The sequence below is a fragment of the Triticum dicoccoides genome, chromosome 4B, assembly GCF_002162155.2.
Source record: "Triticum dicoccoides isolate Atlit2015 ecotype Zavitan chromosome 4B, WEW_v2.0, whole genome shotgun sequence".
In the NCBI taxonomy this organism is placed as follows: domain Eukaryota; kingdom Viridiplantae; phylum Streptophyta; class Magnoliopsida; order Poales; family Poaceae; genus Triticum; species Triticum dicoccoides.
The window spans coordinates 81,843,478-81,865,555 of NC_041387.1; positions in this window are offsets into that span (position 1 = coordinate 81,843,478).

The window sequence follows — 22,078 nt, forward strand, 5'->3', positions numbered from 1 at the left end:
ATAATCATTCTAATAGCATGCATGTTGGCACGCAAGGTAAACCATTATAACTCAAAGCTAATCAAGCAAGGCACAAGCAACTATAATCTCTAAATGTTATTGCAAATATGTTTACTTCATAATAAGCTGAATCAGTAACAATGAACTCATCATATTTACAAAAACAAGAGAGGTCGAGTTCATACCAGCTTTTCTCATCTCAATAAGTCCATCATATATCGTCATTATTGCCTTTCACTTGCACGACCGAACGATGTGTATAATAATAAGAGTGTATGTGCATTGGACTAAGCTAGAATCTGCAAGCATTCAACTCAAGAGAGAAGACAAATAATATGTGCTCTAAATTAAATAAACAATCATGCATATGAGAGCCACTAAGCATTTTCAATATGATCTTATCGACCCCCAAAGGAAAGAAAAGAAAATAAAACTATTTACATGGGAAAGCTCCCAACAAGAAAGAGGAAGAACTAGAAATCTTTTTGGGTTTTCATTTTAATTTCTACTACAAGCATGGAAATTAAGCTAACTATTTTTTTGGTTTTTCTCAAGGTCTATCAAACACACAAGAAGAAAACTAGAAAAAGAAACTTTAAACTAACAAGGATAATACAATGAAAGAGTATGAGCACCGACAACTAGTGTGTGAACATGAATGTAAAGTCGGTGAGAAATACGTACTCCCCCAAGCTTAGGCTTTTGGCCTAAGTTGGCTAATACCAGGGACCGCCTGGCTGATATCCATAAGTGAAACCGGGGTCGTACTGAGATGCAGCGGCAACCGCCTCCTGAGCTGCGGCGTGTTGGCGAGCTGCCTCCACTCTCCTCTTGTGTTCAGCTGCTTCCTCTCTGGTAACAACATATCTTCCTTTTGCCTGATAATCAAAAAGGTAGGGAGCAGGAAGAGAAACATGGACGACGTTGCGTCTGTCATAGGTTAGTCGATATTGGAGGAATTGATCATTCCTCCCAAGAAATTGATGACCGACCATAGCTTCATAATCCAAATAAACAGGAGGTATTATCATATCTCCCTCTCATGGGGCTATACCAAGAAAATTAGCTGCACGGGTTGCATAAATTCCTACAAATAAATTTCCCTTTCTACTATTATTCTGCAACCTATGTGCAACTATTGCCCCCAGGTTATAACCTTTAAAACCTAACACAGCACTTTTGAGGATACTCGGATCAGGGACACACATGTGACATGCTTCATCCTTACCATTAATACATCTACCGATGAAAAGAGCAAAATAATGTATAGCAGGAAAATGAATGCTCCCTATGGTAGCTTGTGCTATGTCCCTAGATTCTCCCACAGTAATACTAGCAAGGAAATCTCTAAATTCAGATTTGTGAGGATCATTAATATTACCCCACTGCGGGAGTTTGCAAGCAGTTGTAAAATCCTCTAAATCCATGGTATAAGATGTATCATAAATATCAAATATGACACTAGGAGAATTACGCGTACAGTTATATTTAAATCTCCACACAAAGGAATCAGTCAATTGATAGTACTGGGGACACTTATCTTGTAGGAAGTCCTCCAACTCAGCATTACGTACATACGCATCAAATTTCTCCTTGAAGCCTGCTTTGACCATAAAATCATCGGATGGCCACTCACAAGCTCGTACATCCGCGTTCCTCGGTAATTCAACATCTTGCTCACGTCTAGCAATCCTGGGCCCTTTCTTCACTGAGGAACCACCTTGGTACATTCTCCTAAGCATATTTTTTCTGAAATAATTCTGAAATTTTAGTAACTTCAAAAATAAAAGTGAATAAAACTTAACAAGAATGGTAGCAACTACTCCTACAAGTGCCTAGGGCCTACATCATGCATTAAAATTACTTGGAACCTCATAAATTTAACATGCAAGCTCAAGAACAGGGTCACCAAGGCAGCAAGGATTTGCAATGAATAAAGCAGTAGAAAAAAAACTAATTGGACCAATGGAGGAGTCACATACCAAGCAACACTCTCCCAAAGCAGTTTTGTGAATGGAGCTTTGAGCTAGGAGATAGAAAATCGCAGCAAAACAAGTTAGAACTCATGGTTGAGCTGGATGGGATTTTTTTGGGTAGAAGATGGAGTGTGTGGGTGCTGGCATAAGTGGAGGGGGCTACCAGGGGCCCATGAGATAGGGGGCGCGCCCTACGGGGGGGCCCTCCTCTCTCGTGGCCTGGTGCTTGCCCCTACTGCAGTAATTTTAGTGCCTAAAATCCTCAAATATTCCATAAAAAATCATACTAAATTTGCAGGGCATTTGGAGCACTTTTATTTTTGGACTATTTTTTATTGCACAGATAATTCAGAAAACAGACGGATAATACTATTTTTGCTTTATTTAATATAAATAACAGAAAATAAAAGAAAGTACAGAAGGTTGTGCCTTCTAGTTTCATCCATCTCGTGATCGTCAAAATGAATCCACTAACAAGGTTGATCAAGTCTTGTTAATAACTCATTCCGAATAACACGGAACCGGAGATATTTCGAAGTGACACTAAGTTAACTCAACGGGGATATGAAAATCCCCAACAATAAGAATATCATACTTTTTCTTGACAGTAGGGAGAGGAAATTCAAAACCTACAATAATAATTGATGGAATTTTCTCAATAGTATTTATGCTATGAACTTGGATTTGTTTCCTCGGAAAATGTACCACTTGCTCATTTCCGTTAACATGAAAAGGTGACATTGCCTTTGTTGCAATCAATAATAGCTCCTGCAGTATTTAAAAAGGGTCTACCAAGAATAATAGACATAATAACGTCCTCGGGAATATCAAGAATAACGAAGTCTGTTAAGATAGTAACATTCGCAACAACAACAGGCACGTCCTCACAAATGCCGACAGGTATAGCAGTTGATTTGTTAGCCATTTGCAAAGATATCTCAGTAGGTGTCAACTTACTTAATTCAAGTCTACGGTACAAGGAAAGATGCATAACACTAACACCGGCTCCTAGATCACATAAAGCAGTTTTAACATAATTTCTTTTAATAGAGCAAGGTATAGTAGGTACTCCGGGATCACCAAGTTTCTTAGGTATTCCACCCTTAAAGCTATAGTTGGCAAGCATGGTGGAAATTTCAGCTTCAGGTATTTTTCCTTTTATTAGTGATGATATTTTTCATGTATTTAGCATAAGGGTTTGTTTTAAGCATATCAGTTAAGCGCATGCGTAAGAAAATAGGTCTAATCATTTCAGCAAAACGCTCAAAGTCCTCATCATCCTTTCTCTTGGATGGTTTAGGAGGAAAAGGCATTGGTTTCTGAACCCATGCTTCTCTTTCTCTACCATGCTTCCTGGCAACAAAATCTCTCTTATAATAACGTTGATTTCTTGATTGTGGGTTATCAAGACCAACAACAGGTTCAATTTCTATATCATTGTTATTACTAGGTTGAGCATCAACATGAACATCATTATTAGCATTATCACCAGGTTCATGTTCATCTCCGGATTGTGTTTCAGCATCAGAGATAGAAGTATCGTTAGGATTCTCAGGTGTTTCTACATTAGGTTCACTAGAAGCATGCAAAGTCCTATCATTCTTCTTTTTCTTCTTCTTAGAAGAAGTATGAGCATCTAGATTATTATTCTGAGAATCTTGTTCAATTCTTTTAGGGTGGCCTTCAGGATACAAAGGTTCCTGAGTCATTCTACCAGTTCTAGTAGCCACTCTAACAGCAAAGTCAATTTTATTATTTAATTCAGCAAGCAATTCATTCCGAGCCTTAAGTACTTGTTCAGCTTGAGTAGCAATCATGGAAGCATGTTTACTAGTGAGTTTAAGTTCACCTTTAACTCTAGCTACATAATCATTCAAGCGTACTATCATATAAGCATTATTCTTCAATTGTCTACCAACGTAATCATTGAAATTTGCTTGTCTATTCATGAAATCATCAAATTCATCTAAGCAAGGGCTATGAAATTTAGTAGATGGGATTTCATATTTATCATACCTATAGAGAGAATTTACCTTTACTACTTGTGTAGGGTTATCAAGACAATGTGGTTCTTCAACAGGCGGTATATTAAGACCATGTATTTCTTCAATAGGAGGTAAATTCTTAACATCTTCAGCTTTTATACGTTTCTCTTTCATTGATTTCTTTGCCTCTTGCATATCTTTAGGACTGATAAATAGAACACCTCTCTTCTTCGGAGTGGGTTTAGAATAGGCTCAGGAGTTGGCTCAATTGGTTCAGGAATTTCCTCAGGAATTGGCTCAGGGAGAGTCCAATTATTCTCATTAGTCAACATATTATTCAATAATAACTCAGCTTCGTCGATTGTTCTTTCCCTGAAAACACAACCAGCACAACTATCCAAGTAGTCCTTGGAAGCATCGGTTAGTCCATTATAGAAGATATCAAGTATTTCATTTTTCTTAAGTGGATGATCAGGCAAAGCATTAAGTAATCGGAGAAGCCTCCCCCAAGCTTGTGGGAGACTCTCTTCTTTGATTTGCACAAAATTATATATTTCCCGCAAGGCAGCTTGTTTCTTATGAGCAGGGAAATATTTAGCAGAGAAGTAATAAATCATATCCTGGGGACTAAGCACACAACCAGGAGCAAGAGAATTATACCAAGTCTTAGCATCACCCTTTAATGAGAACGGAAATATCTTAAGGATATAAAACTAGCTAGATCTATCATCATGAGTAAAGAGGGTAGCTATATCATTCAACTTGGTAAGATGTGCCACAACAGTTTCAGATTCAAGGCCATAAAAAGGATTGGATTCTACCAAAGTAATAATTTCAGGATCAACAGAGAATTCATAATCCTTATCAGTAACACAGATAGGTGAAGTAGCAAAAGCAGGGTCAGGTTTCATTCTAGCATTAAGAGACTGCTGCTTCCATTTAGCTAATAATTTCTTAAGATCATATCTATCTTTGCAGGCAAAAATAGCTTCAGCAGCTTCTTTATTCATAACATAACCCTCAGGAACAACAGGCAATACATAATCATTGGGAGAATTTTCACATCACTGTCATCAATAATAGCATCTTTAATAATTTCATTCTCTCTAGCCCTAGCAAGTTGTTCATCAAGAAATTCACCTAATGGCACAGTAGTATCACGCACAGAAGTAGTTTCATCATAAGTATCATGCAAGACAGAAGTGGCATCATCGATAACATGCGACATATCAGAATTCATAGCAGTAGCAGGTTTAGGTGTCGCAAGCTTATTAATAACAGAAGGAGAATCTAGTGCAGAGCTAGATGGCAGTTCCTTACCTCCTGTCGGTGTCAAAACCGGCGGATCTCGGGTAGGGGGTCCCGAACTGTGCGTCTAGGCGGATGGTAATAGGAGACAAGGGACATGATGTTTTTACCCAGGTTCGGGCCCTCTCGATGGAGGTAAAACCCTACTCCTGCTTGATTAATATTGATGATATGGGTAGTACAAGAGTAGATCTACCACGAGATCAGAGAGGCTAAACCCTAGAAGCTAGCCTATGATATGATTGTTGTTCGTCCTATGGACCAAAACCCTCCAGTTTATATAGACACCGGAGAGGGCTAGGGTTACACAGAGTCGGTTACAATGGGAGGAGATCTACATATCCGTATCGCCAAGCTTGCCTTCCACGCCAAGGAAAGTCCCATCCGGACACGGGACGAAGTCTTCAATCTTGTATCTTCATAGTCCAGGAGTCCGGCCAAAGGTTATAGTCCGGTCATCCGGACACCCCCTAATCCAGGACTCCCTCAGTAGCCCCTGAACCAGGCTTCAATGACGACGAGTCCGGTGCGCAGATTGTCTTCGGCATTGCAAGGCGGGTTCCTCCTCCGAATACTTCATAGAAGATTTTGAACACAAGGATAGTGTCCGGCTCTGCAAAGCAAGTTCCACATACCACCGTAGAGGGAATAATATTTGCACAAATCTAATCTGCTGACGTACTCTGCAGCGTGACGTCACGCCACGGCCAAGCCTTTATTCGAATCATTTTACTACCCCACCTCAGCGCGTTTAGCGAGGCAGCTTCCTTGGCATGTCTTGTCAAAGCAGAGATCGTGTCCCCTTATTCCGGGGTTCTCACCAATACGGGTGTGGGTAACCCAATCGCGCCTGTTGGTATGTCTCCTCAATCGAAGGCGAGTCCCAAACGTTCACGGGGAGGGCTCTTGGTATTCAACCTCTTTATAAAGAGACCAAGGCTCGACTCCTTTCTTTCAATCTCAATCAAATCCGCCTCTCACCTTGAGTTCCAACCTCCAAAGCTCTAGATTCAGGCGCTTCAGACCTCTGATGATGTCCGGCTCCGTCCTTCAAGGCCGGTGGATGCCTTCCTCCGTTACGGAAGAAGACGTGCTAAAGCTAAGAGATGCCAGGTATCTAACCGGCGAAATCTCGCATAGGCTGCCTGCTCAAGGGCAGGTTATTCCCACTCCCAAGCCTGGTGAGAGCGTGGTGTTCGCGTCTCACTTCCTTCGGGGGCTAGGCTTCCCGACGGACCCCTTCGTGAGGGGGCTCATGTTTTACTACGGGCTGGAATTTCATGACTTAGCTCCGGAGTCCATCCTCCATATCTCATCGTTCATTGTCGTGTGCGAGGCCTTCCTCCGTATTACTCCTCACTTCGGATTGTGGCTTAAGACCTTCAAAGTAGAGCCAAAGATGATCGAGGGGCAGCACGCAGAGTGCGGAGGTGCTGTTATAAGCAAGAATGCCGATGCTCCATGGCCCGAGGGCCCTTTTCAAGAGGAGTTCAGCTTATGGCAACGAGAGTGGTTTTATATCACAACTCCCAGGGGCACCAAATGGGTGGCGCCACCTGCCTTTCGCTTGGGTCCCCCACCACAGCTAGCGTCATGGGTCAATAAAGGGCTTAACTGGGGGGCATCCAAGGACGTGCCCTTGTTGCAGGGCCGCGTTCGAGATCTCCTAGAAAGAGATATCAATCTGGCCGTAGTGACGCAGGTTATGTTGATTCGCCGCATCCTGCCCTACAAACGTCGCCCCCTTCGCCTGTGGGAGTTTAATCCGGAAGGACCATGAGCCCTCCAACATTTTGTGGGCGCGACGCCCATGGAGATGTACAAATTGTTCTTCGGATCACAAGCAATGTTTCCGGACTCGTCCGAGGACGCAGGTCTGAGCTGCAATTGCCCGGATACTCAAGTAAGTAGCCCTGTACCCGGACACGTTATCTGTATATTTATCATAAAATTGCCCTTAAAAGAGCTATCCCTTAAACAGGAGTGGATAGCGAAAGCAAAGCTAATCAGGTGTCCGGCCCCCTCCCTGAGACTACGCCGGATCCCGTGTTAACAGTGATGCTGGAGGTTGCGCCTTTGGAAGAAGGCGAAGAGGGGAACAAGGAAGCTACCGCCTCCCTGAAGGAGGCTGTCCGGAAAGGAGGAATCGAGAATTCCTCTAACCAGGGGAAGAAGAGGACCGCCTTTGAAGACCCGGAGGCCATGGTCTCAAAGCGGGGGAAGAAATCTTCGTCAGAGGGTCCGGCGCCGGGGGGTGCCTCGGTCGCATTGCGCCCCCAAGGAGATCATCTCTCCACCGAGCCGTAAGTAAAGAGAGGGGTTTTAAAATGAGAGACATCCCTGCTCTATTTCTGAGGAAGATAACCGAAGTTTTACCTTGTAGTTCGGATCTCAGCCCTTCTCAGCAGAGCTCATCTTCAGAGGATCTTCGTCCAGAGATGATGGAGAGCGGAACACCTCCCCCTTCCGTACCGCCTTGCGAGGCGGGCGACCCTGAGGTGTCATCACGAAGGGTTTCTCCGAATCCGGCGGGGCCGGAAGGTAGTCGTATGGCCCCCCAAGGCCCTCCGTGTCCGGCCTTCGAAAAAGGCCATCGGACGAGTCCGACACCGTCCGGTGCACGGTCGGAGGAGTTGAAGGATCTGCTCAGGCGAGCGTCTATCTCAGAAGAACACCGTGCGTTGATGGATACGGTGATTGGAAGGATTTCATCCGCGGAGAGCGGGTTGTACGAGGCCGTCAGGAGTTTACTGATAGGTTTTAAGGTACGCGAAATGATGTACCTTTTGACAGATCCGCATATATAAGATGCGCCCTGTATAGATAGTAGCCCCTGAGACTCTGTGCGCTGTCAAAAATGACGGCGCGCCAAGGATCATAATCCCAGGTATAATATGTCGCCTTTCCTATGACGGTGGCGAAGTGTCCGGTGGCTAGCCGGACTGATGAATTTGCCGAGCTAAAGCGGCAACTTGACGTGGTAGATGCCGACATCGCGCTTGTCAACAAGCGGCTGGACGAGGCACAAGGTATGTAATTTCTCCGAAGACACCTGGTAAGAGGAGCTTGATGCTCGTACCTTACAACATGTGTGCTTGATGCAGATGGTGCCGCTGCCATGGAGAACCTTCGGGCGGAACTTGCCCGAGCCAAGGAGCAGGCCAGGAAAATCGATGCGGCTGCCTTAAAGGCGGCTGAAGAGCTGAAAGCCGAACAAGCTGCTCACTGCCAAAGCAAGAAGGAAATGGCTGAGATGGCTGTAAAGTTGAAGAATGCTGCCGACCGCTGCAAGCTTCTTGAAAAATAAGATCGGATGGCATAGAAGGACCTAGAGAAGGTCACTACCGAGGCCAAGGATACTCGCTCTGCGATGAGAGCTATGAAGGAGGAGCTACGTCAGGCCAGAGATATCACGGCTGGAAAGCCCTTTATGCTGCGGATGAAGTTCGGGGATCCTAAATATGCTCCGTTGGACCAGCAGTGGAGTGCGGCAAACACTTGTCTGGACTTGGCGGCGAGTGCCGCGGACGCGGTCGAACACTTCTGCGATCAAAAGGACCACAAAGTGGAAAAGCTTTTTTGGTCGCAGTTCCACAATCCAGAGCGCCCACTTCCATTAACCGATCGTTTGGCCGCATGGGCGGAGCTGAATAGGTTATCCGGACTCGCCATGAAGTATGTCGTGAGTCATCTGTGGCCGAAAAGGCCCGAGCCGAAGAGTTATTTTAGCTTGGTGCAGCAGTTCCTCGGTGCGGTGCCGCATATTAATGCAATGAAGAGGTCAGCGTGCATAGAGGGGGTGCAGATGGCTCTTGCCCGTGTCAAGACATACTGGGCGGAGATGAAGGCCATTGCTGTTGCATCCCAAGATTCGGATGAGAGCCGAGTACCTGCCGAGCACTATTTTCAGGAAGTTCTGCAGGGCGCTCGTTTAATAGAGACACAGTGCTCGAAGGATGTTATGTCCGAATAACATGTATTATTATAAAACAATGTTTCGATGGAATATAAAAGCTTTTTATACTTGTGCCTTCAAGAATTAGAATACCTCCTGTGCGGCCGTTAATGTATATGTGTATATAACCTGAAAGATGACAGTCTTTGGCTTCATCCCCCACGCATATAATGCGGGGGTGTTCGCAGAAGGCGCGTTTTCACACTTGATCCAACGTCTTGGTCCTATTAAGGAGGTGATAGCACAGTGAACTAGGCAACCGGACTATAATGCTTTATCACTTTCACTTAGCCATAGGAGTTTGACAGTGGGGATACTATATAGCCCCTAGGGGCACCACGCTCACCCGAATTCGGGGCGCGTGTGTGCCTGGTCGGAAACGGCCCTTCGTTAATGTGGAGGAATCCTAAAGATTCCGGCGGGTCATTGAGTGGTTGACCAGTCTCACGCTATATCATGACAGTCAGTTTTCGGCTTTCTCTACTGAGGTGCTCGCCTAGCCGAACCGGGGCACAATCGCAGTAGTTCTCCTGGTGCCGCCTTAGCCGATAGAGCGGAACGTAAGGCAGCAAAACACAGGAGCCGGGCAAACCCAACATTTGACCAAAGACATGATTCGGAGCTGATGCATATAAGGCCAAACTCGCGACGCTGAACACTCCCTAAGGTATTCGGTCTTTATGAAAATGGGCTGAACAACGCCCTTCGTAAGAAGCCCCTGGTGTCCAGGTACGCGCAAAATTCTGACGTGGCCACATGCCAAGACGCCAGCCTCCTCCTCGGTTATAACAAGAAACCGGGGGATGTGTATCAACAAGAGACAGTGAAAAAGGTTTACGCAGGGTCTTAATCTGAAAAGAATCCTTAGAACGGGTCCCTACTGCACGTCTGCGCCTGTGTCTCCGTTGTGCCGTATCCTGGACAGGTGTAGCACGGTGTTCATCTGTAAAAGAGAGGAACTTAGTTGAAAAAGATCGTGCGAAAATCTATGTTATATTAAATAAACAAAGTATAATTCAGAAAATGGGTAGAATTGAGCTTTATTGTCTCTTGTTGTACACGCGTGGAGCCCCTTGTACGGGGGTATGCGGCTAGTAAGCCCTTGTATGTTTACGCCGGACTCGTCTAGCCATGTCCAGGGTCTGAACGACCTATTTAGGTGCTTTGATTAGTGAAGCCGGTTTAGTGTGTGGCTGTCAAGGCAGCCGCACCGTCTTCTGCGCTCGAGGAACACTCGATATTTCCCTTTAATGAGATGATGCCTCGCGGACCGGGCATTTTAAGCGTAAGGGATGCATAATGCGGTATTGCGTTAAAGCAGGCGAAAGCTTCGCGTCCCAGTAGTGCTTGATAGCTACTTGTAAATGGGGCGATGTGGAAGGTTAGCTTTTCGCGGCGGAAGTTGACGAGGGAGCCGAACATAACTTCTAACAGGAGAGAACCCGTACAATGGGTATCTGGGCCTGGCGTTACCCCTTGAAAGGAAGTGTTGCCATGGCGAATTTTTGTTGGGTTTATCCCCATTTTGTGGATTGTGTCCTGATATAGCAGGTTTAGACCACTGCCGCCGTCCATTAGGACTTGTGAAAAGTGGAGTCCGTCAATTATCGGATCTAATACTAGGGCAGTCCAGCCTGTGTTCCGGATACTTCTAGAGTAATCCTGGTGGTCGAAGGTGATTGGTTGTAACAACCAGTGGCGGGACTCCTCTAGGACAGGCCGTATGGCGCGTATCTCTATAGGCGCCACTCTATTTTTCCCTTTTGTCACGTGAAGTGAGTTTACTATTTTGGCTTCTTGTGGGAACTTCTTTTGTTCTCTGGTGCTCTGCTTGTGGGGTTCGTCATCGTCCTCGCTTGGTATGTCGAGCCCCTTGTGTTCGGTGTTGAGTTTGTCGGATTGCTTGAAGACCCAACAATCTCTGTGGGTATGGTTTGCAGGCTTCCCGGGAGTACTGTGGATTTGGCATAATTTTGTCCAAGATTTTGTTTAGGTTAGATAGCTCGTCGCTGTTATCCTTGAGGGGCAGCTTTTTCTGATTCTGTCGAGAGCTTTTGAATCCGGCGTTGACTGTCGTGCTCTTCGGGTTGTTTCCCTTGGTCTGGCGCTGGTCCTTGCTACGTCGCGGTTTCTCGATTCCATCCCTAACTTCGGATGTACTTGGGTCACTGGTACTGCTTCTTGCCAACCAGCTATCCTCTCCTGCGCAAAAGCGGGTCATGAGGCTTGTTAATGTGGCCATTGTTCTTGGCTTTTCTTGGCTGAGGTGTCTGGCGAGCCATTCGTCTCGAACGTTGTGTTTGAAAGCTGCTAAGGCTTCGGCGTCCGGACAGTCGACTATCTGGTTCTTTTTAGTAAGAAATTTGTTCCGGAGTTTCCGGGCTAACTCTCCAGGTTGTTGAGTTATATGACTTAGATCGTCTGCATCCGGAGGTCGGACATAGGTCCCTTGAAAATTTGCCCGAAAAGCATCCTCGAGCTCTTCCCAACTTCCGATGGTGTTTCTAGGAAGGCTTTTAAGCCAATGTCGGGCCGGCCCTTTGAGCTTGAGGGGTAAGTATTTTATGGCGTGGAGGTCATATCCTCTAGCCATGTGTATGTCGAGGATATAATCCTCAATCTAGACTCCTGGGTCTGTTGTTCCGTCGTATGCCTCTATGTTTAAGGGCTTGAATCCCGCTGGAAATTCATGGTCCAGCACCTCATCGGTGAAACATAGGGGGTGTGCGGCACCCCTATATTTGGGTGTGCCGTGATGTTCAGATACTTGTTGCATTGCATTGCTTACTAGAGCTTGCTTTCTTAGCCCGTAGATAGATCTGGCTGGGCCGTCTTTTTGATGCGAATCCTTGTGCGGATCGCGTGCCGGCTTGTGCGCGGCGCCATTTGCCGCTCTATGTTGGCCATGGGGTTGTTTATCCGACCGGGTGGCTTCCTTATTTTTTGATTGCGGGGGCTCTAAGGCCTCCTCATCAAATTCTGGCAGTAATTTTCGCTTCGGATAGCTCTTTGTGTGGAGACTGTCGCCGTATTTGTCTGCGGTGTTGAGTAATTTGCCCCATCTAATTCTGAGTGCATCTTCCGCTGTTTTGAGCTTCCGCTTCTACTTTTTCAGGCTACGCGCAGTGGCGACGAGCCTTTTGTGGAGGTTCTTCCGCTCCAGCAACTTGTCTGGCGTGAGGTCGTCCGGACTATTATCTTCGCCGAGTACGGGTTGTTCGGTTTGTTTATCCAAGTTGCCATGTTCGGACGGTTGCTCGATGGCATGTTCGTCGTCCGCCGGTTCGCCCTGCTCTGTGGCTGGGTCTGTATGGCTGTTGTCTCTATCGAGGTGGGGTTTGGAGCTGCGCTTACGCCGCCGCTTTGACTGCTTTTCGAGGGTACTATTCCTTGTTGCGTCTCTTTGTTCCTCGTTGTCGTTTCTTTTAGGTGTGTCCACCATGTATATGTCGTATGACGAGGTGGCCTTCCAGTGCCCTATAGGCGTTGGTTCTTGGTCGTCTCCTGCAACGGCGTCCATATCGTCGATGTCTTCGGAGTCGAAAGTCGAGCATGTCGGTTAAATCATCGACAGTGGCTATGAAGTGGGTGGTGGGTGGGCTTTGAATTTCTTCGTCGTCCGCATCCCAACCTTGCTGACCATAGTCCGGCTAGGGCTCTCCTGATAAAGAGAGAGACTTTAGAGAATTCAGAATGTCATCGAAGGGCGAGTGCTGAAAGATGTCCGCGGCGGCGAACTCCATGATCGGCGCCCAATCGGGTTCGATCGGCAGGGGCGCGGAAGGTTCGGAGTCCGGAAAGGAGACCGACACCTCGGAGTCACGAGCTTCGCAAAGGACAAGGCTGGTGTTCGGCTCGATCGCCGTAGAGATTGCAGCCCCCGAGGCGGTGTCCAGCCACCCATCCTTGATTGGCGCAGTCGGCTCCGAGCTAAGGGTCGGAGCGGACCCTGGGGCGGCCTCCTGGGCACTATTCAGCGGCAGAGCTAGATCATGCCCATCGTGACAGTGTGGCGCGCTCGGCTGTGGCTCGAACCCGTCAAAGATCAAGTCTCCGCGGATGTCAGTCGTGTAGTTCAAACTTCCAAATCTGACCTGATGGCCAGGGGCGTAGCTTTCAATCTGCTCCAGATGGCCAAGCGAATTGGCCCGCAGTGCAAGGCTGCCGAACACAAAGATCTGTCCGGGGAGAAAAGTCTCACCCTGGACCACATCGTTGTTGATGATCGGAGGAGCCATCGGGCCTAAAGATGACGACACAGAGGAACTCTCAATGAAAGCACCAATGTCGGTGTCAAAACCGGCGGATCTCGGGTAGGGGGTCCCGAACTGTGCGTCTAGGCAGATGGTAACACGAGACAAGGGACACGATGTTTTTACCCAGGTTCGGGCCCTCTCGATGGAGGTAAAACCCTACTCCTGCTTGATTAATATTGATGATATGGGTAGTACAAGAGTAGATCTACCACGAGATCAGAGAGGCTAAACCCTAGAAGCTAGCCTATGGTATGATTGTTGTTCGTCCTACGGACTAAAACCCTCCGGTTTATATAGACACCGGAGAGGACTAGGGTTACACAAAGTCGGTTACAATGGGAGGAGATCTACATATCTGAATCGCCAAGCTTGCCTTCCACGCCAAGGAAAGTCCCATCCGGACACGGGACGAAGTCTTCACTCTTGTATCTTCATAGTCCAGGAGTCCGGCCAAAGGTTATAGTCCGGTCATCCGGACACCCCCTAATCCAGGACTCCCTCACCTCCCCTCGTAGTTGAGGGGTAGATCTTGGTTTTAGAGTCTTTCAAATTCTTCATAGTGATCAACAGATATAAATCCCAAGTGACTCAAAGAATAGAGCTATGCTCCCCGGCAACGGCGCCAGAAATTAGTCTTGATAACCCACAAGTGTAGGGGATCGCGATAACTTTCTAGGGTAAAGTATTCAACCCAAATTTATTGATTCGACACAAGGGGAGCCAAAGAATATTCTTGAGTATTAGCAGTTGAGTTGTCAATTCAACCACACCTGGATAACTTAGTATCTGCAGCAAGGTAGCTAGTAGCAAAGTAATACGATAGTGATGGTAACGGTGGTAAAAGGTAGAGATAGTAATAGCAATATTTTTGGTGTTTTTTAGTGATTGTAATAGTAGCAACGGAAAAGTAAATAAGCAAAGCACAATATGTGAAAAGCTTGTAGGCAATGGATCAGTGATGGATAATTATGCCGGATGCGATTCCTCATGTAATAGCTATAACATAGGGTGACACAGAACTAGCTCCAATTCATCAATGTAATGTAGGCATGTATTTCGAAAATAGTCATACGTGCTTATGGAAAAGAACTTGCATGACATCTTTTGTCCTACCCTCCCGTGGCAGCGGGGTCCTAGTGGAAACTAAGGGATATTAAGGCCTCCTTTTAATAGAGAACCGGACCAAAGCATTAACACACAGTGAATACATGAACTCCTCAAACTACAGTCATCACCGAGAAGTATCCCGATTATTGTCACTTCGGGGTTGTCGGATCATAACACATAATAGGTGACTATAGACTTGCAAGATAGGATCAAGAACACACATATATTCATGAAAACATAATAGGTTCAGATCTGAAATCATGGCACTCGGGCCCTAGTGACAAGCATTAAGCATAGCAAAGTCATAGCAACATCAATCTCAGAACATAGTGGATACTAGGGATCAAACCCTAACAAAACTAACTTGATTACATGATAAATCTCATCCAATCTATCACCATCCAGCAAGCCTACGATGGAATTACTCACGCACGGCGGTGAGCATCATGAAATTGGTGATGAAGGATGGTTGATGATGACAACGACGATGAATTCCCCTCTCCGGAGCCCCGAACAGACTCTAGATCAGCCCTCCCGAGAAAGATTAGGGCTTGGCAGCGGCTCCATATCGTAAAACGCGATGAAACTTTCACTCTGATTTTTTTCATAGAGTGATGCACACGCAAGATGATGTCCATGAAAGCATTAGGTTACCTTGTCCCTTGTCTTACCAACAAGAGGGTTTGTGACTCCTTGGATTAGTGCAAGATATGGAGGTTGTTTGCTCTTGTCCTCGCCAAAATGATAAGAGTGAAGTATGTTGGCAGAGTCACCCTCAAGAACTCTCTAGTTCTTCTTCTTTGGGATCCACATCATCTTGATGGGAATCCTTGGAGTTGTAGTCGTACTTGATGAAGTAGAGTTTGATGTAGTCTTGGGAATCCACTTGACCAAGGCCTTAGGTGCTTCTTCAATTGCATCAATCTCCTCTTGAAGCTTGTCCTTGCCTTTTTGCTTGTGGTCTTGTGGTGGAAGATCATCTTGAACTTGTGTTCCTTTGAAAGAAGTAGGATCATACTTCTCTTGTTGAGGAACAAACTTCGTCTTGGGGTATTGATCTTCTTCCCACTCAACTCCATTGGCATTGAACTTTCGTTCAAAACCAACACCTTGATTCTTCCGGTGCCTTCCTTGCTTGCGTACAATCTCCTCGAATTTCTTACTTTCGGCAAGGCTCTTGTAAACACCTTTCTCTATGATTCCCTTCAATAAGCTATTTTCTTGCTCAAGTGTAACTTGGCTAAGAGAATCGTTAGTTGAATCAAGAGAACTACTAGAAGCAACAATATTGGATTTAGCATGATTATTGTTACTACTAGAAGGAGAATCTTTCTTGTTCTTGTTACTAGACTTGACTTGTGGCATGTAAGTAGATAAGAGTAAATGCTTGGAAATGTAAGAAGAACTTTTCTTGCGAAGATCATCATTGATTGCCTTTAAAAACTCATGCTCTTGCTCAAGGTTGAGCTTTTCAAAGCGTATCTTCTCATGAGTCTTTAAAAGTTCTCGATGATCTTACAAGATAGTTTCATGAGCTAACTTAAGAGTGTTTAGTTCTTTAGTTAGGTGCTCAATCTTCTCCTTATCATTGTCATTCGTTTCATCATAGTATTCATCACTAGAGTTGTCAACAAGTAAATCATCATCACCTAACAAGTCATCTTCATCACTATTAAAATCATCATACTCGGGATGTGATACCTTTGGGCCTTTAGCCATGAAGCATCTTCCAATTCCTTCATTTGGTGAGTCAAATATGTCGTAGGAGTTGGTTGACACAAGTGCTAGGCCGGCAACACCTTCATCTTGAGTATATTCGGAGTCAGAGTGATAGCTTCTCTCGGAGTGATGGTCGGAGTCGGAGCCGGATACCCATTCACCAACATGAGCTTGATGCCTTTGTTTTGTGTAGCTATTTGATGATTTGTCCTTCCTTTCCGAATCCTTGCTTCTCCGGGATGTTCTTCGTTCATAACGATCATCTCTACTCTTCCTTTCTCTTGGTGGTGATTCTTCTCTTCTACTTCTTCTTTTTGGAGAATCTTCTCTTCTTTTGTAGGGAGCCGTACACTCATTGGAGTAGTGTCCGGGTCTTCCACAATTGTAGCAATTACGCTCACGACTCGAAGATCTTTTGTCATTGTAGGACCTTGACTTGGAACTTCTTTCCTTGCTTCTACTCTTGTAGAACTTGTTGAAGTTATTCACCATTAGGCTCAATTCTTCATTGAAGGTTTGTTTCTCACTTGATGATGTGGGAGCTTCACATGAGGCTTTGTAAGCACCACTTGACTTGTTGTGGAGCTCTTCCTTATCCTTGAGTGACATCACATGAGCAACAATTCTTCCAATGACCTCCGTTGGCTTGAGATTCTTGTAATTGGGCATCATTTGGATCAATGTGCACACGGTATCATATTTTCCATCCAAGGCTCTTAGGATCTTCTTAATGATGAATTTGTCGGTCATCTCTTCACTTCCTAAGCCGGCAATCTCATTTGTGATGAGAGCAAGCCTAGAGTACATTTCAGCGACGCCTTCACCATCCTTCATTTTGAACTTGTCAAGTTGACTTTGAAGCACATCCAATTTGGATTCCTTGACGGAGTCGGTACCTTCGTGCATGTCAATCAAAGTATCCCAAATCTCCTTTGCATTCTCAAGACGACTGATTTTGTTGAATTCTTCGGGGCACAATCCGTTGAAGAGAATATCACAAGCTTGAGCATTGTATTGCAGCATCTTCAACTCTTCCGCGGTAGCATCACGGTTCGGTTCTCCCCCATCAAATAATTCACCTTGCAAGCCAATACACACAATAGCCCAAACAGCGGGATTATGTCCAAGAATATGCATTTTCATCTTATGCTTCCAACTAGCAAAATTTGTACCATCAAAGTAAGGACCTCTACGGCGGTAGTTTCCCTCGCTAGACGCCATACTCTCCTAGGTTGTGAGACCAAGGCTATGACCACCAAAAGCTATGGAAATCAAAGCAAATGGAGACCAACGCTCTAATACCAATTGTAGGATCGAAAGTATGTCTAGAGGGGGGGTGATTAGACTACTTGACCAAATAAAAATCTAGCCTTTTCCCATTTTTTAGTTCTTGGCTGATTTTAGCAACTTAGCACAAGTCAAGCAATCAACCTACACATGCAATTCTAACAATATAGCAGCAGAATGTAAACAATTGCATATGAAGGTAAAGGGATGAGTTTGAGGAAGCAAACGCAATGGTGACACCGAGATTTTTTATCCGTGGTTCCGATAGGTGGTGCTATCATACATCCACATTGATGGAGACTTCAACCCACGAAGGGTAACGGTTGCGCGAGTCCACGAAGGGCTCCACCCACGAAGGGTCCACGAAGAAGCAACCTTGTCTATCCCACCATGGCCGTCGCCCACGAAGGACTTGCCTCACCCGGGTAGATCTACACGAAGTAGGTGATCTCCTTGCCCTTACAAACTCCTTGGTTCAACTCCACAATCTTGATGGAGGCTCCCAAGTGACACCTAACAAATCTAGGAGATACCACTCTCCAAAAGGTAATAGATGGTGTGTTGATAATGAACTCCTTGCTCTTGTGCTTCAAATGATAGTCTCCCCAACACTCAACTCTCTCTCACAGGATATGGATTTGGTGGAAAGAAGATTTGAGTGGAAAGCAACTTGGGGAAGGCTAGAGATCAAGATTTATGTGGTAGGGATGGAAGATCTTGATCTCAACACAAGTGTAGGTGGTTCTCTCTCAGAAAAATGGATAGTGGAAGTGTAGGCATGTTCTGATGGCTCTCTCCACGAATGAAGAGTTGGTGGAGGGGTATATATAGCCTCCACACAAAATCTAACCGTTACACACAACTTACCAAACTCGATGGGACCGAATCGCTAAACTCGGTCAGACTGATTTAGTTCATAATGTGACTGTTAGGCATTTCAGTGGGACCGACATGTCAACTCGGTGGGACCGATATCATTAGGGTTAGGTCATAACGTAATCTCGGTGAGACCGATTACACAAACTCGGTGAGACCGATTTTGGTAATAAGCTAACCAGAGAGTTGGTCAGGAACTCGGTGGGACCGGTTCGCCCATCTCGGTTGGACCAAAACGTTACAAAAGGGAAACAGAGAGTTTGCATTGCAATCTCGGTGGGACCGATCGCTCATCTCGGTTTGACCGAAACGTTACGAAGGGAAATAGAGAGATTACAATCCCATCTCGGTGAGACCGAGATCCCTATCGGTGAGACCGAAAAGACTAGAGTTTCTGGCAGTGGCTATGTCAACTGAACTCGGTGGCGCCGGATAAAGAGTTTCGGTAGGGCCGAGTTTGACTTTTGGTTTGGGACGTATGTGGATATGAGAAGTAGTTGAGGGCTTTGGAGCATATCACTAAGCACTTTGAGCAAGCAACTCATTAAGCAACACCTCACCCCCTCTTAATAGTATTTGCTTTCCTATTAACTCAATGTGATCTTGGATCACTAAAAGTAAAATGTAGAGTCTTGTGCTTTGAGCTTGAGCCAATCCTTTTGTCCTTAGCATTTTGAGGGGTCCACGTTTCTCATCCATGCCATGCCAACCATTGAGCTTTCCTGAAATGTTTATCTTGAAATAGCATTAGCTCAATGAGACATATGTTGTAATGAATTACCAAAACCACCCAGGGATAGTTGCACTTTCAGATACATTCTGCCAACATTGGCTAGTTCATGAGCAACTAAATTTGCAATATGCCTACACACCCCTAGAGCATATTTGGAAAACCACACCTTCAGCTGGAACTTTGTATCCTCGATAATGACTGCATACGGCGAGGAGTCGGCCTTTCGGAGATCCAACGCTTCTACCAATAGTTGTGAGTCTGTTTCGAAGACCGACTGAACTATGCCGAGATCTGCAGCTAGTGCAACTGCATTGGACATGGCAATAACCTCCGCCCTGAATGGATCACTGACGTACTCCTTTCTACCCGCTCGAGCCGCAACCAGGACTCCATCCGAGGTGCGAGCAACAACACCCCAGCCCACGTGATGATCATCTGGGGCAAATGATCCATCCAAGTTGAACTTAACCATTCCTTCCCCTGGTGGCTTCCACTTGTCAGATGAGAATTTTCCCGATTCCGGAACATAGACCAGCTTGTACTCCATGACCGAACTGCGGGTGCGATGAGCCACTTCGCCTGGAGTTAACGGAAGCTCTCCCTATCTTACTTTGTTCCGGTTACTCCACCATAGCCACCAGAAGGTGAGTACGTGCATGCGTTTACCTTCATCCAGTCCCCAAAGATAACCCATCATTGCATGCACGTCCGTGATATCCTCCAGGTTCATTCTCTCCTTCTCCAGAGCTAGCTCTCTCCACACCTCCTTAGCCACTTTGCATTTCACAAACAGGTGAGCACCATCCTCATCAGCTAAGCCGCAGAAAAAGCACCTTGTGCTCTGAAGCTGGAAACCCCTTCGTTGCATATTGGTCAGCAGCGCCAGCGATTCATGCTTGACCCTCCACGCAAACATCTGGACGTTCCTAGGGCACGACATTTTCCATATCCTCTTCCATGAGTCCTCATTGCAGCTGTTAAGGTTGCCTACAGAAGTTGAGCTCGCCCCAACTCCACCATTCCTACTCAGTTTTTGCAACTCTACATGTAGTTTATGCGCACTTTTGACTGAGTGAATACCTTTTGGCTCAAAGTGCCATGCGATAAAATCTTGGACTCCTTCTCTCAAGGGCATCTACAGGATGTGGTGCACATCATCCGGCTAGAAGGTGTCTCTCACCAGCCTTTCATCCCACTGTCCCGTTGCCGGGTCTATGAGTTCACTCACATATTGTAGGATATTGTTCCTACGTGGGGTTATGACTGTTCTTGACCACAGCCTTGGGATCCATGGATCCGTCCAGATTTGTACTAAAGCTCCGTCCCCAATGCGCCAGATATAACCTTCCCGGACTAGTTCCAGTCCTTCCAACATACTCCTCCAGGCATATGAGATCCCTCCTTGGCCTGGGCCTCCAGCACATGACAATGGGGGAAATATCGTGCCTTGAGGACCCGACCACACAAGGTATCCGAGTTTTGTATTAACCTCCAGATTTGCCGTGACAACATTGCCATGTTGAAGCTGTACATGTCCCGGAATCCCAGCCCTCCCTTAGCTTTTGGCAAGGTTAACTTCTCCCAGCTGATCCAGTGCATCGAGTTTTCCTTGTCTTTTGACTCCACCAATAGGTGCCAATGAGAGAGCTCAATTCATGATAGAAGGTTTTGGTGAGATCGAAGCAAGACATGGCAAAGGTGGGAATCGCTTATGCTACTGCCGTCACTAGTGTCTCCTTGCCAACTTTTGCAATGAGTTTCTCCTTCCACCCATAAATGCGCCCCGCTATTGCTCCCTTGACATAGGCGAAAGCTTTCCTCCTGGACTTGCCCACATGCACCGGAAGCCCCAAATACCGGTCATTCCAAGATTCGTTCTGAATTTGGAGGGCATCCTTCACAACCGTCCTCACTGTCGCCTCTGTGTTTGGACTGAACATCGCAGCATATTTCTCCAAATTAATGCACTGACCCGAGAAACTCTCATACAGGTCTAGAATCTCTCTCAATGCAAGGGCCCCTTGTTGGTTTGACTTCAGCAGCAGGGCTGAGTCATCCGCAAACAGTAGATGTGAGACTGCCGGCGCATTCTGGCAGTTTTTTACCCCACTGATTCTGCCATTCCTTTCGGCATCATGCAGCAGCGCTGACAACCCTTCCACACATATCACAAAAAGGTAAGGGGATAGAGGGTCCCCCTGACGGAGGCCCCTTGATGGAGTGAATTGCTCCGTTAGATCCCCGTTCACTCTTATTTGGTATCTCACCGAGGTAACACACTTCATGATGAGCTCAGTCCACATGGTTCCAAACACAAGCCTCTCAAGCATGGCACGCAAGAAGCTCCACTCGACACGGTCATAAGCCTTGCTCACATCTTCCTTAATGGCTGTAACCCCTTCCTTCCCCTTCCTCTTGTTTAACAAGTAGTGCGACAGTTCATACGCTATCAAGACATTGTCGGTTATCAGCCTTCCAGGAATAAACGCGCTTTGGTTCTCCAAGATGAGCTCTGGCATGATGAGCTTGAGCCTATTGGCCAGCACCTTCGAGACAAGCTTGTAAAGAACATTGCACAATGAGATAGGCCTGAGATCTTTAATCTTGCTTGGGTTTTTGACCTTTGGGATTAGCACAACTGTAGTGTCGTTCCACCCCATCGGTATTGCACCCCTATTCAACACAGATATCACCTCTTCCACAATACGATCACCCATAAAATGCCAGTTCTTTTTATAGACGATGGACGGATTCCAGGTCAATCAGCTATTGTGTTAGAATATAGTGGGTGTAAGTTATATCTCAAAAAATTTGGCAATTAATTAGTGGTTGATAAAGATGGATACGCTTTGGTTTATATTACCAAAATTTGGGCT